Source organism: Stegostoma tigrinum, chromosome 24 (assembly GCF_030684315.1).
Source record: "Stegostoma tigrinum isolate sSteTig4 chromosome 24, sSteTig4.hap1, whole genome shotgun sequence".
Lineage (NCBI taxonomy): Eukaryota > Metazoa > Chordata > Chondrichthyes > Orectolobiformes > Stegostomatidae > Stegostoma > Stegostoma tigrinum.
The window spans coordinates 29,054,903-29,072,632 of NC_081377.1; positions in this window are offsets into that span (position 1 = coordinate 29,054,903).

The following is a 17,730-nucleotide window of genomic DNA, read 5'->3' on the forward strand; positions in this document are numbered from 1 at the left end:
CTCCCAAAATGCAGTTTGCTGTTTAAGTGACACAGCAGTGAGTTATCTAACCACACAAGACTGAGAGTTAAAAACTCATCTGGAGACTTGAGTGTGTAATCCAGACCATTATTCCCACTGGGGAACTGTAGGAGTCCTGCACTGTTCAAGGTGCTTCCTTTTGAATGCAATGTTCAATTGATTCAGCCTCTTTCCTGTCAAGGACTGTTCATCATTGTCTTAAGGAGGAACAGGGGAGATCATCCCAGGGTCCTGATCAGTACTCCATCCTCAACAAACATCATTATAATGTAGAATATCTGGTTTTGACCACATTGTGGGATCTTGTTATGCACAGGTTGGCTACTGCATTCTTCTTTATTCGACCCTGTGATGTGGGCACCGCTGGCTAGGCCAACATTCATTGTCCATTGTTAATTGCCCTGAAAAAGGTAGTGGCGAGCTACCTCCTCAAACTGATGTGATTCTATTTTATCGAAAATTTGGCCATTAGATATTGCATGGTGTCCTGAGGTTGGGAAAGGCGCTATATGAATGCAAGGTCATTTTTTTCAAAAAAATGCAAACTGCTATTGCTAATCTTGCACCCTTTCAGCATGCAGTGTCAACACACAAAAGCACTTTCAATGACATGGTGTTTGGATAATGAGCAGCGACAGGGAGCTGGCTGATTTACCTTTGCCTTAACCCAGAGGAATTGTGGCCAATTGTAACTTTCCCAAAGCCATTGCAGCCGAGATCAGCGGTGTCCCAGGGGGAACCCCAACCCAAGTCTTTGTCGGATTCAGGAAGAGTTCAAGCAATAGAAGGCTGTTGATGTAGGAACAAACTGCAATTGTGCCTTGGTGTTGGAAACTGAAGAAAGAAAACACCTTTTCACATTGGGAGGAAACCATGAACAAAGAGGAGAGGAATAAGTGAGTAGAAACAGATGAACAAAAGGACTCGAGAGAACAGGAGAGACAGAGAGAGTGGCAAACTAAGTGTGAGAGAGAGAGAAAGCAGGGAAAATGGAAAGGAAACTGGACCTCAAAACTAACTTCATAATAATCAGAGTAATGTTAACAATCATGTTTTAACTGTTTGGAAGCATGAGGAAACTTACTTTTGCCCATCCATTACAGCGTGAGGTCTCAGAGGTCACTGTCACTCAAACATTGCAGAAATGGTTGTAAAAATATCTATTTCTCGACACCTGCTACCCGTCCCCAGCCACAAATTTTTTCCAGTTTCACTCCACTCGGTAAGTGCAGTCTAAGTGCAATTCATTTGTCTCTAATGAAGAGATGAGTACCAAAGGAAGTGAATCACTTTGCCCAGAATCATTAAAAAAAACGCTGAACTTTTTTAAGTAACTAGGGAGCAGAGAAATACTTCCTCCATCAGTATGTCACACATCATACTGGCAGAACAGAATCTGCACATGGCTTGGTGAAGAAATTGTTGTGAGGTGGAGTTTCCTGAGATTACAGCCATTTCCAAAACCATGCGCTTAGTTCATCCATCTGCCTGTGGTGGGAATACAGGGTGAATGAAGCAGGTCAGAAGAGAACTGATTTGTTTAAGTATAGGTAAGTGTGAGGTAGTGAACATTAATAAACGGGTAAAATTAGAGTCAAAATGAGAGGAGCAAGGAGCTCTAGGGATATAGATGCACACATCACTAAAAATAACAATGCAGGTTAATGAGGCCAGAGCACTGAGATTAATTTCTAGAGGGATAGAATTGATTGGAAAGATATTGTGTTATTTTAAACTTGTGTACAACTTAGATTAGACCTCTGTTGGAGTACTGTGCATAGTTCTGACCTTTATAGGTAAACACTCCAAATCTAGCTACCCCAAAACCAGCATTTTCTGAAGTGCAGGCTTTTTTTAAAATTGATTTTTTTTCTCAATTTAACCAGTTGTACTGACATAGCGAAGCGGGAAAGCATGAAAGAGATATTAAATCCGATGCATGAGAGGTGAATTAATATCACCAGGCACATGATATTAACTTAGTGCTTGGCAGTCATATCAGTTGGTTTCCCTTCAGGCTGTACTTACCATATTAAAGTGTTCCAATCTGAACTAGTGAATTCCAGTTTATCATCTCTCTGAAGACTGCCATGTTCCAAAGACTGGCACAGATTGAGTCCCAAGGTTGCTAAATTTGGGAGTGTGTACCGGTATTATGAAAAGGCTCTGAAGTCACCAGAGAATGCGGAAAAATTATTTCCAAGGCTGACTTAAGAACTCTGTTCACATAATTACAAGAAAAAGTTGGGCTTATTTTACCAGAGTAAGCAGACAGCTGAAGATTGACCTGATAGAAGTCTTTAAAATTAGAAGTAGGGTTTGGTGGGATAATTATAAATGTATGCATCCTATATGGGGAGGTGGTATTAATGCTAGACTGTTAATTCAGAGACCGAAGCAATATTTTGGGGAGCTAGACTTGAATCTCGCCATTGTTGATGGCGGAATTTGAATTCAACAAAAATCTAGAATTAAGAGTCTAATGATAACCATGAAACATTGTTGATTGCCAGGAAAAAAAAAACCCATCAGGCTCTCTAATGTCCTTCCTTTAGGGAAGGAAACTGCCATCCTTACCTAGTCTGGACTCTATGTGACTCCAGACCCACAGCAATGTGGTTGACTGCTACCTGCCCTCTGGAATTCGGGAGTAACTACTTTACTCTGAGAGAATATGGAGTACCAGGTGAAGTAATTGTGACAAACTGCCCTGATGCATTAAAGTGGAACTAGATAAGGGAGAAAGCTGTATAACAACACATGGATAATGGATGAGGTAGAATCTCATGTGGAGTCTAAACATTGGCATAGGTTGGTTGCATGGTCTGCATCTACATGGTAAAGTTCTACATTAAAAAAAACTAAAGCATCGTTCATTTCGTTATTGTTTGGAATCTTGCTGTCTGCAAAAGTGGCTGCATAAGATTAATAACTACATAACAAAGTGACTAATTAAAGTACTTTGACAATTTTTTGAACAAACGCAAATCCTCCCTAGTGGGAGCAGTGTTGTCCTGGTAACATAATTTTTTTATCTTTTTACCAAGCCTCTGGAAACATAGACGGATAATAACAAGTTTAATGATCCACTAAAAAATGTTGCCAACTGCATTTGTGACAAAACCTTTTATATTTAAATTAGATTATTTTTTGAGTGCCTTCAACAGCTGATAGACATAAGATCATAAGAAAATGGAGCAATAGTGAGCCATTCAGCCCTCAAGCTCTCATCACCGTTCAATAAAATGATGGCTGAATGGATCGTGGCCTTAAATCCACTTTCCTGCCATCCCACACAACCCTAACTCCACTGCAGAATAAAAATCTGCCTAAGTCAGCCTTGAATTTATTCAATTACCCAGTTTCCAGCACTCTGTGGGGAAGAGAATTCCAGAGACAACTCAGAAAAGCTTTCTCGTCTCCATCTTAAACGGGAAACTTCTTACTTTAAACAGTACCTCCTCGTTCTAGAAACATCCAAAGAGAGGAAATATCCTCTCAGTATTTACCCTATCAAGATTCCTCCGAATTGTATATGCTTTAATAACATAGAACATAGAACATAGAACACTACAGCACAGAACAGGCCCTTCAGCCCACAATGTTGTGCCGACCATTGATCCTCATGTATGCACCCTCAAATTTCTGTGACCATATGCATGTCCAGCAGTCTCTTAAATGACCCCAATGACCTTGCTTCCACAACTGCTGCTGGCAACGCATTCCATGCTCTCACAACTCTCTTGTGTAAAGAACCCGCCTCTGACATCCCCTCTATACTTTCCTCCAACCAGCTTAAAACTATGACCCCTCGTGCTAGCCATTGCTGCCCTGGGAAATAGTCTCTGGCTATCAACTCTATCTATGGCTCTCATTATCTTGTATACCTCAATTAGGTCCCCTCTCCTCCTCCTTTTCTCCAATGAAAAGAGACCGAGCTCAGTCAACCTCTCTTCATAAGATAAGCCCTCCAATCCAGGCAGCATCCTGGTAAACCTTCTCTGAACCCTCTCCAAAGCATCCACATCTTTCCTATAATACGGCGACCAGAACTGGACGCAGTATTCCAATTGCGGTCTAAACAAAGTTTTATAGAACTGCAACAAGATCTCACGACTCTTAAACTCAATCCCCCTGTTAATGAAAGCCAAAACACCATATGCTTTCTTAACAACCCTGTCCACTTGGGTGGCCATTTTAAGGGATCTATGTATCTGCACACCAAGATCCCTCTGTTCCTCCACACTGCCAAGAATCCTATCCTTAATCCTGTACTCAGCTTTCAAATTCAACCTTCCAAAATGCATCACCTAACACTTATCCAGGTTGAACTCCATCTGCCACCTCTCAGCCCATCTCTGCATCCTGTCAATGCCCCGCTGCAGCCTACAACAGCCCTCTATACTGTCAACGACACCTCCGACCTTTGTGTTGTCTGCAAATTTGCTGACCCATCCTTCAATCCCCTCATCCAAGTCATTAATAAAAATTACAAACAGTAGAGGCCCAAGGACAGAGCCCTGTGGAACCCCACTCACCACTGACTTCCAGGCAGAATATTTTCCTTCTACTACCACTCGCTGTCTTCTGTTGGCCAGCCAATTCTGTATCCAAGCAGCTAAGTTCCCCTGTATCCCATTCCACCTGACCTTCTGAATGAGCCTACCATGGGGAACCTTATCAAATGCCTTACTGAAGTCCATATACACCACATCCACAGCTCGACCTTCATCAACCTTTCTAGTCACATCCTCAAAAAACACGATAAGGTTTGTGAGGCATGACCTACCCCTCACAAAGCCGTGTTGACTGTATTTGATCAAGCCATGCTCTTCCAGATGGTCATAAATCCTATCCCTCAGAATCCTTTCTAACACCTTGCAGACGACAGACGTGAGACTTACTGGTCTGTAATTGCCGGGGATTTCCCTATTTCCTTTCTTGAAGAGAGGAATTACATTTGCCTCTCTCCAGTCCTCAGGTACGACTCCAGTGGAGAGCGAGGATGCAAAGATCTTCACAAGTGGCGAAGTAATTTCATTTCTTGCTTCCCAAAGCAGCCGAGGACAAATCTGGTCCGGGCCTGTCGACTTGTCAATCTTAATGTTTGACAAAATTTTCAGCACATCAGCTTCCTCTATCTCTATCCATTCCAGCATGCACACCTGCTCTTCAAAGGTTTCATTCACTACAAAGTTCGTTTCTTTCGTAAAGACAGAAGCAAAAAACTCATTAAGGGCTTCCCCTACCTCCTCAGACTCCACACACAAGTTCCCTATGCTATCCCTGATCGGCCCTACTCTTTCTTTGACCATTCTCTTATTCCTCACGTAAGTGTAAAATGCCTTTGTGTTTTCCCTGATTCCTTCTGCCAAGCCTTTCTCGTGCCCTCTCCTGGCTCTCTTCAGACCATTTTTGAGCTCCTTCCTTGCCTGCATGTAATCCTCTCTAGCTGAACTTGACCCTAGCTTCCTCCACCTTATGTAAGCTACCTTCTTCCTTTTCACAAGAAGCTCCACCGCTCTCGTCATCCAAGGTTCCTTTATCTTACCCCACCTTGCCTGTCTCAGAGGGACATATTTACTCATCACTCGCAACAACTGTTCCTTAAACAGTCTCCACATGTCTATAGTTCCCTTACAATGGAACAATTGCTCCCAGTCCATGCTTCCTAACTCATGTCTAATCGCATCAGAGTTTCCTCTTCCCCAATTAAATATCCTCCCATTTTGCCTAATCCTCTCCTTCTCCATAGCTATGTAGAATGTGAGGCAGTTATGGTCACTATCACCAAAATGCTCTCCCACCACAAGATCTGATACCTGCCCCGGCTCGTTTCCGAGCACCAAGTCTAGAATGGCCTCTCCCCTCGTCGGCCTGTCAATGTACTGCGTTAGGAAACCCTCCTGAACACACCTTACAAAAACAGCTCCATTCAAATCATCTGCTCGAAGCAGGTTCCAATCAATATTAGGAAAGTTAAAGTCACCCATTAAAACAACCCTACTGTGTCCACACTTTTCCAAAATCTGTCGACCTATGCTTTCTTCAATCTCCCTGCTGCTATTGGGCGGCCTGTAGTAAACCCCTAACGAGGTGACTGCTCCCTTGCTGTTCCTAATTTCCACCCATACTGACTCAGTAGGCAGATCTTCCTCGACAATGGAAGCTTCTGTAGCTGTGATACCCTCTCTGATTAGTAGTGCTACACCCCCTCCTCTTTTTCCCCCCTCCCTATTCTTTTTAAATGTTCTAAACCCTGGAACATCCAGCAACCATTCCTGCTCATGAGAAACCCATGTCTCTGTTATGGCCACAACATCATAGCACCAGGTACTGATCCATGCTCTAAGCTCAACACTTTTATTCCTGACACTCCTTGCATTAAAACAAACACACTTTAACCGATCCCTTGGTTCCTTCCCACTAGCTGGCCTACCTCTTGCTACTGCCTCACTTGCATCAACTCTCACCTCCGGTATACAGCTCAGGTTCCCACCCCCCTGCCATACTAGTTTAAACATCATCTTTCATTCTTCTGAGCTCTAATGAAAACAGACCTGACCAGTCAACCTTCATCAGAAGATAACCCCTTCAAGCCAGGAAATAGCCTAGTGGCCTTTCTCTGGACTACTTCCAAGCCAAGTATACATCTTATTAAGATAGCAAAGTGTGGGGCTGGATGAACACAGCAGGCCAAGCAGCATCTTAGGAGCACAAAAGCTGACGTTTCAGGCCTAGACCCTTCATCAGAGGGTCGGATGAAGGGTCTAGGCCCGAAACGTCAGCTTTTGTGCTCCTGAGATGCTGCTTGGCCTGCTGAGTTCATTCAGCCCCACACTTTGTTATCTTGGATTCTCCAGCATCTGTAGTTCCCATTATCTCTGATCACAATACGCCTTATTAAGTAGGGAGACTGTGCACAGCACTCAAGATGTCGTCTCACCAATTCCCTGTACATATATAGCTAGGTTTTGCTACTTTCATACTTCAAATTATGTGCAATAAATGCCAATATTCCATTTCTGATTACTTGCTGCACTAGTAGACTAACATTTTGTGATTCAAGTACAAGGACATCTAGATCCCTCTGGACCACAGCATTCTGTGGTCTCCATATTCAATTTTTCCGCACTTCTTGTCAAAATAGTCAACCTAACATTTCCCACTTTGTACTTCAGCTGCCCAGATTTAACCCACTCACTTAACCTATTGATATGCCTTTACTGATTCTTTGTATAATCTGCACAATTTGCTTGTCTTTTTGATTTTGCATCATCTGTGAATTTGACGACAAAAAAAGATCAGTTTTTCATCCAAGTTATTGGTAGAGATTTTGAAATTTGAGGCCATGGTATTGGCCCTCGTGGCACTCCACTAACTACAGTGTGTCAAGTTGAATATTAACCATTTATCTCAATTGTCTGTTTCCTGTTGGTTAACCTTTTATCCATGCTAATGTATTAGCCAAGTCAAGTTGCCATAGTTTTACTAGACCACAAGCCTGCTCTGTCATTACAGAGGGACGACTGGTGGTGCTTTAACCTAAGGGCCATCATACCTCTGGCGGGAGCAGAGGTTTAGAAGAAGAGTCCTTCATGGTAACCTCTGCACGGATGGGAATTGAGCCCACACTGTTTGTATAACACTGCTTTGCAAACCAGTTAAACCAAACCCCACTAATATACCCCCTTGACACCATAAGCTCTCATCTTGAGCTGTAACCTTTAATGTTGTACCTTGTCAAATTTGGAAAATTCCAAATACTCAACATCTACTGGTTTCTCATATTCCTTGCTTGTTACATAGAAATCACAAACCCTCAAAAAACTCTTAATAAATTTGTGAAACTGATTTCCCTTTCATAAAAGTGTGTTGACCCTGCCTTTATCTGTTATGATTTTCTAATATTCTGCTACTACTTCCTCATTAATGGATTTTAGCATTTCCCCAACGACAGATGTCGGACTATCTGCCCTATAATTTTTTTTTGTCTCCCTCCTTTCTTGAATAGTGGTATTACAGTTGTGGTTTTCAGTATGTTGGAACCTTTGTAGAATCTAGGGAATTCTGGAAGATCACAACCATAGCATCATCTATCTCTGCAACTTCTTCTTTAAGGCCCTAGGAAACAGGACACTGGATTCAGGAGATTTGTTGTCCTTTCATGCTATTAGTTATCCTGGTACATTTTCTCCAGAGATTGTGATTGTTTAAAGTTCCTCCCTCCCTTCCACCTCTTGACTTTCCATTAGTCTACTAAGTCTTCCCAAAATACTTTACAGTTGAGAAAGGGCAGTCAATAATTTAATATGAGAAACAAAGCAGCTAATTTATGCACAACAAGCTCCCATAAACAACAAATGTGATTAAACACATCCAGTGAGTAAACCTTTATCTTGAATCCCAATATGTTAGGTCAAAAAAGTCCAGTGAATTAGAAAGCTGAACTCAGAAAAAGAGGAGACATTAAATTGTTTTAAGCTTCCAACCAAATCACAGAGGTCCTTCAAAGAAGGAAACTAGCTGGCCTGACCTATAATATGCCTTCAAGCCATACACTACACTGACCTGTAACTATATACTGCTGTTCCTTCACTGTTGCTGAGTCTAAATCCTGGAACTTCTTCCCTGACTGCACAGTGCATGTCCCTACACCCCAAGGACTGCAGCAGATAAAGAAGGCAGCTCACCACCACCTTCTGTATGGCAATTAGAGATTAGATTACCTACAGTGTGGAAACAGGCCCTTTGGCCCAACAAGTCCACACCGCCTCTTGAAGCATCCCACCCAGACCCATCTCCCTATAACCCATGCACCCCTGAACACTATGGGCAATTTAGCATGGCCAATCCACCCAGCCTGCACATCTTTGCACTGTGGGAGGAAACCAGATCAAACCCATGCAGACACGGGGAGAATGTGCAAACTCCACACAGACAGTTGCCCGAGGCTGGAATTGAACCTGGGTCACCTGGTGTTGTGAGGTTGCAGTGCTAACCACTGTGCCACCATGCCGCCCAGTGAGCAACAAATGCTGGTCTAACCAATGACACACACATCCCATGAAGAAATAATCAACAATTAAAAGCCTTAAAAATTTTTGACTCTTAACTGCAAGCTAAAGTGGCCCCAAAGCCTCTCATTTATAATAACAGAAGACGGCCAACCACCAACTTCTCAAGGAAATTAGTGTCAGGCAGTAAATTATAGCCTTCCAGTGACAACCACATCATAGCTTGGATAATAAGTCAAAACTACACAAGTTATCACACACATTGCAATACCAATTTTAACAGTGCTTCAAAATAACTTGCCTGAATTCAGTAGAGATTTTCTGATGATATGGTGAGATGCAATCTAAAACTAGGATTGCTGTTTCTTCAAGAGGCTTAGTTGCCAAGTGGGATTGATTTGGGTCGAACTGAGTTCCTGCAACAACCAGGACTAGCTGATTGAAACCTTACCATGTATCCCTTCAGCCATATCAATGCTGTGGCTATAAGACTATATCAGAGATTGGGAATTCTGTAGCAGTAACTCACCTCTTGACCAACCAAAGCCTCTGCATCATCTATAACACACAAACCAAGGGTCACATCCTTTAATGCCATTTGGATATTTGAAGATAACTTTAATGAAGCCAATGCACTCTGGTTCTTACCATTTGCCTGTCCTTTCTTGGTGGGCCTTGACCTGGAAGCTATGTGGCAGCTGCTGGATATTACTCTTCTTGCTGAAGTTCTCATAGCTATTTGCTCCTTCCCAGGTTTCTTCTGAGCTGTAATTATCTCCTCTTGTCTGGTTGAGTGCAGCTCTAACAACACTCAAGCTCAACACCATACAGGAAAAAGCAACCCACTTGATTAACACCCCATCCACCCTTCTAAACATTCATCCTCTTCATCAGCACTGGCAGTAGTATGTGCCATCTACACGATGTGCTGCAACATCTCACAAAGACTATTCTGACAGCCCCTTTCAAAGCTGCAACCTAGCCATCTCAAGGCACGTAAATATCATCACTCCAGGTTTCCCTCCAAGTAACAAGCCATCCTGACTTGAATAATATCATCATTCCTTCACTATCTCTGGGTGAAAATCCTGGAATTCCCTTCCTAACAGCCCTGTGGATGTACCTAAGCCATGTGGAACACAGCAGTTCAAGAAGTGCAGTTAGGGAAGGGCAACATATATTGTCTGAGCTAATGACAACCACATTCCACAATCATCTAAATGTTTAAAAAATCCCTCAGCCATTTTGCACAATAGCAAAATCTCACAGCTCACTAGGCAGATGACTTGTTCACTCAATTTTCTCTTATTAGTTAAGGAAGGATGTTTGTTAGGATATGAGGATAATCGTTTTTCATGTACAGCTATTTGTACCACTTACCCACATTGTCACAGGAATGGGCAGCTAGATGCTTGGTTCAGCATTTTGTCATACAACAGCACGTTTGACATTACAGCACTCCTACAAACTTCTTCTGACAATGCAATACTCTCTTACTGCTACCCCATCTGGAAGGTAGCATACTTTCAGAGCTGGATTGAGAGTCAGTCTGGGTTGCACACTGGACTCAGACCCATGACCACCTGACTCAGAAGAGTAAGAGTGATGAACATGATTCCCAAACTGAGCCAAATTTGCACACTTTAACCCTTACTGTACTGCAGTGTCAGATGCTACAAAAGGCCCAAGTGACACTCCTCAAAACCCTTCGTCAATTTTCATGCTGTGATGGATAGAAGAGCTTTGAACAGTCATGTTACAATAGAAAGCATTTTAGTATTTCATTGAATTCTGCCAGCTGAAGGCTAAGTTACTTTAGCACTATTCATGTGGCATGTAATACAATCCCATGATCAGTCAAATGGTGATTGCACTGTCCAATGACCCAGTCAGATGGAAATGTTCATTGCCCCAATGAACTAGGTAGTCTCAGTTAGCAAGGGTGAAAGGACTTCCCATTTGTCCACTCTTCCCTACAATAGAGAAACTGAATAAGGATGTGTGTGAGAATATTGAAGATAAACAAAGGGGAGGCTGACACAGAAATGGAGACAGAGCATTAGCTGACGTGAGTCATACCCTTTCTTCCCAAACCCACCCCGCCCTTTTTTTTTACCCTTTTTACAATAGTCTGCCAATTCTTGCAGAGCACTGAATACACTGAATTCAGAGCATTTGAAACAAAACGGATGGACTGATAATTCAACCAGAAATAAAGTTGATCTTATAGCTGGTACAGAGATATGGTTGCAGGATAACAACAGATTGAGACCTAAATATTGAAGGATCCATGATATTTTGTAATTACAGCAAGCTAGAAAATGGTGGAAATGTTGTCATGACTCATGTTTGGTGGGGTAACCCCTTGGCCTCTAGTTGCTGTCCCTGTATGGGCAATGATCTTGGAAAGAGGCAGGTACCTGTGAATATTCTAGTACATTTAAAACAGGGCAGCTCCCATGATGTCTGCCACCGACCTCCAAAATATGGCTTCAGTGGTCGTAATTTATTTGAACATTAAGGGAGCGAATCCCTTCCTGTTCACAAACACAATGGATGAGTGACTGGCTGCAATTGATAGAGAGAAACCAATGATGGTGGACCATTCTAACTCCATTGCTCTCTGACTGTCATCATCAAGGAGGAAAGAAATAAAGCAGTGGGCTCTAGCAAAAATGTCATTAGTGACATCCCACATAGACTCACGACTCAAGTTTGGGAAATATCTTAAAGGTCCACAGTTGCTCCTTGAAATAAACCATTTAGCAAAAAACTAAGATCATTTGTGACTTTAATTGGCCATACGGTTGGGTTTGCCACATAGGCTTTTTGACCTCAAGACCCCTTGGGCACCAGGTAGGTTTCTTGCATGGTGGAGCAGGATATCCATATCATCCTTGGTAATGCCATTTGGGCATTTGAAGATAACTGTAATGAAGCCTGTCCATCCTGGGTCTCACCATTTGCCTGCCCTTTCTTGTTGGACCTTGACCTGGCAGCTGTGAGGCAGCTGCTGGCTGTTGCTGTTCTTGCTGAAGTTTTTGTAGCTCTTTGCTCCTTTCTCTTGAGTATGGGCAAAGCCAGGCAAGGCCATGGACATTCAGTTCAATTGGAAGGTACCCTGTGTGGAAAATTGGAGAGATCACTCAGTGATATTGAAGGGACGTCTGACCCCTCATCTCCATAACAATCAAACTGAATATTATATAGCATGGAGGCTTCTGAAGAAAGTCATTGTCATGCCTCAGTATGGAGCACTGAGATATATGACCATATCAGGTTTTTGGATAACCAAAGTGTCTGTGCTCCATTTGGAGTAGACTTCTGTCAATGGGCCAACGTGTGGAATATACCCAGTTCCAACACAAAAACCTCTTGTACTTATCACAGTCCAGATCCTTGCAGACTTACTTTTCAATGTGAGGATGTCGCAATTGTACTGTGTTCTCATCCAAAACTTGCCGTGGGTTCCTATTGCCAAATGGTAACTTCAAGTTTCACTTTTAAGGTTCTTGCTAAAAAAGAACTTGTTAAACTTAATGACAAGGAGACAATCAGTGTTTGCAAAGTAATGCTCATCATTGCTTGTTGCCTGCATTATTTGACAATTGCTGACCTCCAGATAAAACAAGAATAGAAGGCAGATGGGTGAGATTACTTCAACTTCCTCTTGTGGGACCTAAGAATCAAGGTTTGTCGCTCTTCTCCCATAGATAAGAATGTCACTAGTATCTCTAACTTTGTATGTGGTCACCGTCATTTTATGAAATTATTGCGCAGTTGTTTTACAATTGAACCTGGCAGGGTTCCAACCTTTTGTCATTGTGAGTGAAATGCAGGCTCCATCTGTGATTCCACCCATTCTTCACATCCTTTTTTGTGTTGTTGTTCCTGATGAACCTTCAGCCTCCCCCTATTTCCAATAAGCCCCTTTACATTATTATTAAGCTGTCAGCTTTACCCATGACCCTAAGACTCTGGAGATACCATGCCCATGCTGGCCGTACACTCTCCAGTGTAGAAGCCAGTGTAACTATGATCTGCCTGAACCTCCACCACACCACTCTCCAAGTACTTCCAGTCCTCTCTCATTCATCATGGGGTCTCACGCTACTATCTACAATTGGCCCCTCTCCACATGATCATTCTCTCAGTGACCTAGTACAATGGAACCCATCCCCAAACTTGATTTGCCCATTTCCTCATGATACCCATGCCTGTCCTTGTTGATCTCCCCAAGCATTAGTGACTAAACACCATGATTGACAGAAACACACCTTCTCCCCGAGAATGATTTGGTCGGACAGCCGCAGAACCACTGCCCACACCCTGGAATGATCTCCACCGGCATCCTGACTAACCTACATATAACTCCCACTTGACCTGAAGGAATGATCATGATTCGGTCCCTGAACATGAAGAGCATGGATGCTCAGATTCATGTGGGACCAAGCACTTGATTGACTCTGACAAACCCCATGGATTGTAATTAGATGGGCTCCTTGACTGACTCCCATGGTACTCTGACTGACTGTAATCCACCTTCATCTCACTAAGGACTCATCCTATTTGACTTTCATACTTTGCTGTTTGCTTTGTCACAGGAGCTCAAACACATGGTGATGTGGCACAACTACCTCACAGCAACCTATCCTCCCTCCGTTTGTGACTGATATGACTGTTCTTCATTGGTCCCCACCGCTACAAGCTGCCTGGATCTCCTTCCACACTGAAAAGCAACCTAGACCACAAGGCTAGCTGCCTGTAACTCAGCAATAAAGACCTTCTGTGCTAAAAGTCTGGCTAACACATCAAGGCTGGATTCCACTAAGTAAGCATTGTGCATTAAAAATACAAGCTAATACCTATAGGATGCATGCCTCCATGTCTGTACAAAGGTCCTGTATAGATTCGTGAGATGCCTGGTTGTCCCTGAGCGCAAAGTGACCTGGCAGAAGTATGCAAGTACTTGCTGGCCCTCAGTTCAAATGTAGATGGTTGAAGCCATCAAGTGGCAACTGAGTTGGCCTGTTATCAGGCTCCAAAGATGTTCTGATCCTGATTCTTTGCTGATGTCACATTGCATGCATGAAGCATTCAGAAAGATTGTAGCCATTGTCTGTGGAGGTACCTTGTGCAGAAGGGGTTCCATGGGAAGAGGAGCTCAATGCCAGCACAGGCTATCCACGAGCTTTAATGTACTTGGATGAGACAATTCCAGGTCCTGACGTTCTGAAGAACAGACAGACTGGACTCAAAATGTTAACTTGGTTTCTCACTCCACAGACACTGCCAAACCTGATGATTTTCTGCAACACTTTCTGTTTTCATCTGCAAGTACCAGGTCTGTTTTACACCACCCACGCCCTCCACCTCCTCCAGAACTTCCAGTTCCCTGGCCTCCAACACCTCATTTTCACCATGGACGTCCATTCCCTATACACCTGTATTCCGCATGCAGATGGCCTCAAGGCCCTCCGCTTCTTCCTGTCCCGCAGGCCTGACCAGTCCCCCTCCACCGACACCCTCATCCGCCTAGCCGAACTCGTCCTCATCCTCAACAACTTCTCTTTCGATTCTTCCCACTTCCTACAGACTAAGGAGGTGGCCATGAGCACCCGCATTGGGCCCAGCTATGCCTGCCTCTTTGTAGGTTACATGGAACAGTCCCTCTTCCGCACCTACACAGGCCCGAAACCCCACCTCTTCCTCCGTTACATTGATGACTGTATCAGCGCAGTCTCTTGCTCCCCAGAGGAGCACGAACAGTTCATCCACTTCATCAACACCTTCCACCCCAACCTTCAGTTCACCTGGGCCATCTCCAGCACATCCCTCACCTTCCTGGACCTCTCAGTTTCCATCTCAGGCATCCAGCTTGTAACTGATGTCCATTTCAAGCCCACCGACTCCCACAGCTACCTAGAATACACCTCCTCCCACCCACCCTCCTGCAAAAATTCCATCCCCTATTCCCAATTCCTCTGCCTCCGCCGCATCTGCTCCCACGATGAGGCATTCCACTCCCGCACATCCCAGATGTCCAAGTTCTTCAAGGACCGCAACTTTCCCCCCACAGTGGTCCAAAACACCCTTGACCGCGTCCCCCACATTTCCCGCAACACATCCCTCACACCCCGCAACCGCCCTAAGAGGATCCCCCTCGTTCTCACACACCACCCCACCAATGCCTCATCCTCCAACACTTCTGCCATCTACAATCCGACCCCACCACCCAAGACATTTTTCCATCCCCAACCTTGTCTGCTTTCCAGAGAGACCACTCTCTCCGTGACTCCCTTATTTGCTCCACACTGCCCTCCAACCCCACCACACCCGGCACCTTCCCCTGCAACTGCAGGAAATGCTACACTTGCCCCCACACCTCCTCCCTCACCCCTATCCCAGGCCCCAAGATGACTTTCCATATTAAGCAGAGGTTCACCTGCACATCTGCCAATATGGTATACTGTATCCATTGTACCCGGTGTGGCTTCCTCTACATTGGGGAAACCAAGCGGAGGCTTGGAGACCGCTTTGCAGAACACCTCCGCTCGGTTCGCAATAAACAACTGCACCTCCCAGTCGTGAACCATTTCAACTCCCCCTCCCATTCTTTAGATGACATGTCCATCATGGGCCTCCTGCAGTGCCACAATGATGCCACGCAAAGGTTGCAGGAACAGCAACTCATATTCCGCTTGGGAATCCTGCAGCCCAATGGTATCAATGTGGACTTCACCAGTTTCAAAATCTCCCCTTCCCCCACCGCATCCCAAAACCGACCCAGTTCGTCCCCTCCCCCCACTGCACCACACAACCAGCCTAGCTCTTCCCCTCCCCCCACTGCATCCCAAAACCAGTCCAACCTGTCTCTGCCTCCCTAACCGGTTCTTCCTCTCACCCATCCCTTCCTCCCACCCCAAGCCGCACCCCCAGCTACCTACTAACCTCATCCCACCTCCTTGACCTGTCCGTCTTCCCTGGACTGACCTATCTCCTCCCTACCTCCCCACCTACACTCTCCTCTCCACCTATCTTCTTTTCTCTCCATCTTCGGTCCGTCTCCCCCTCTCTCCCTATTTATTCCAGTTCCCTCTCCCCATCCCCCTCTCTGATGAAGGGTCTAGGCCCGAAACGTCAGCTTTTGTGCTCCTGAGATGCTGCTTGGCCTGCTGTGTTCATCCAGCCTCACATTTTATTATCTTGGAATCTCCAGCATCTGCAGTTCCCATTATCTCTGTTTTACCTGCCAGGTTTTGGCACCAGTTAGTCTCTCGTTGGAGGACAGAAAAGTTGAATGTGACTTGCTAATGCTGTCGGTTGGGCTATTTATGCAAATGCATGGAGTAATCTTGCTGTCATCAAGGACGAGATTCTAAACTCACTGAGGACTTAAATCAGGTGAGTTTTCTCGTGTTGAGAATTCTTAATTTTTCACTCTCGCAAGATTAAGTCATCTCTCTCCCTGTTAATCTCACCAAACCAGAGAGGGGAAAAGAAATTACTCACAGTTTTGTTAAAAGGGAATCATACTTAACCAACTTATTGTTTTCTAAGTTCCTTAAGGAAGTAACATATGATGTGGAGAAAGGAGAATCAGTGAATATATTGTCCTTAGGTTTCCAGAAGGTATTTAATAACATGCCACATGAAAGGTTATTGTGGAAACAAAAGCTCATTGTACAGCGGCTAACATATTTGCGTCCGTAGAAGATTATCTAGCTAACAGGAAACAAGTAGGCATAAATGAGTCATTTTCTCATTGGCAAGACGTCAGGAGTGGTGTGACACAGAGATCTATGCTGGGCCCTCAACTTCTTACAATTTATATAATTGACTTGGATGTAAGGACCAAAGGAATGGTTGTTAAATTTGCTGCTAACATAAAAGAAATAAAATGTGAAGTGGTCATAAGGAGTCTACAAACAAATGTAATGTAGGGAGCCATTTTTCACAAAGGACTATAGGCATCTCTTTCGATCAGAGATAGATATGATTATGTATAGCTTGAGAGTAATCACTCTGCATATCTATATCAAGGTGAGGAGGATAGCCTCCACAAACTACCACAGCCATATTAGGGATCGAACCCCAATGGTTTTATGTTTACACAACACTCTACAAATCTACTCAACTGAGCGAAACAGCTTACATTTACAGAGGAATACATACAGGCTAAGTGAATGGGCAAAATTCTGACAAATTAAAAAAATTGTGAAATTGCCTATTTTGACAGAAAGAATTTAAGAATCCATACTGTTTAAATATCGTGTGGTTGCAGAGTCCTGGGATGCAAAAGGAACTGGATGTACTCGTACATGAATTGCAAAATGTTAGTATGCAGGTGCAGCAAGTAATTAGGAAAGAGAACAGACTATTATTGCTTATTGTGAGGGGAATTGAATACAAAGAAGAAAGGTTATGCTTCAGTTATACAGAGCTTCAGAAAGACCACATATGGAGTATTCCATATAGCATTGGTCGTCTTATTTAGGAGGATGTAAATGTTTTTGAAGCAATGCAGAGAAGGTTTACAAGAATAATACAATGGAATGGGTGAGTTGTTTTAGGAAGAGACATTGGACAGGTTAGGTTTGTATCCCTTGGCATCTAGAAGATTAAGAGGTGATTTGATTGAAACGTCCAAGACTCTGAAGAGTATTGGGACAGAGTGCATGTGGAAAGTGTG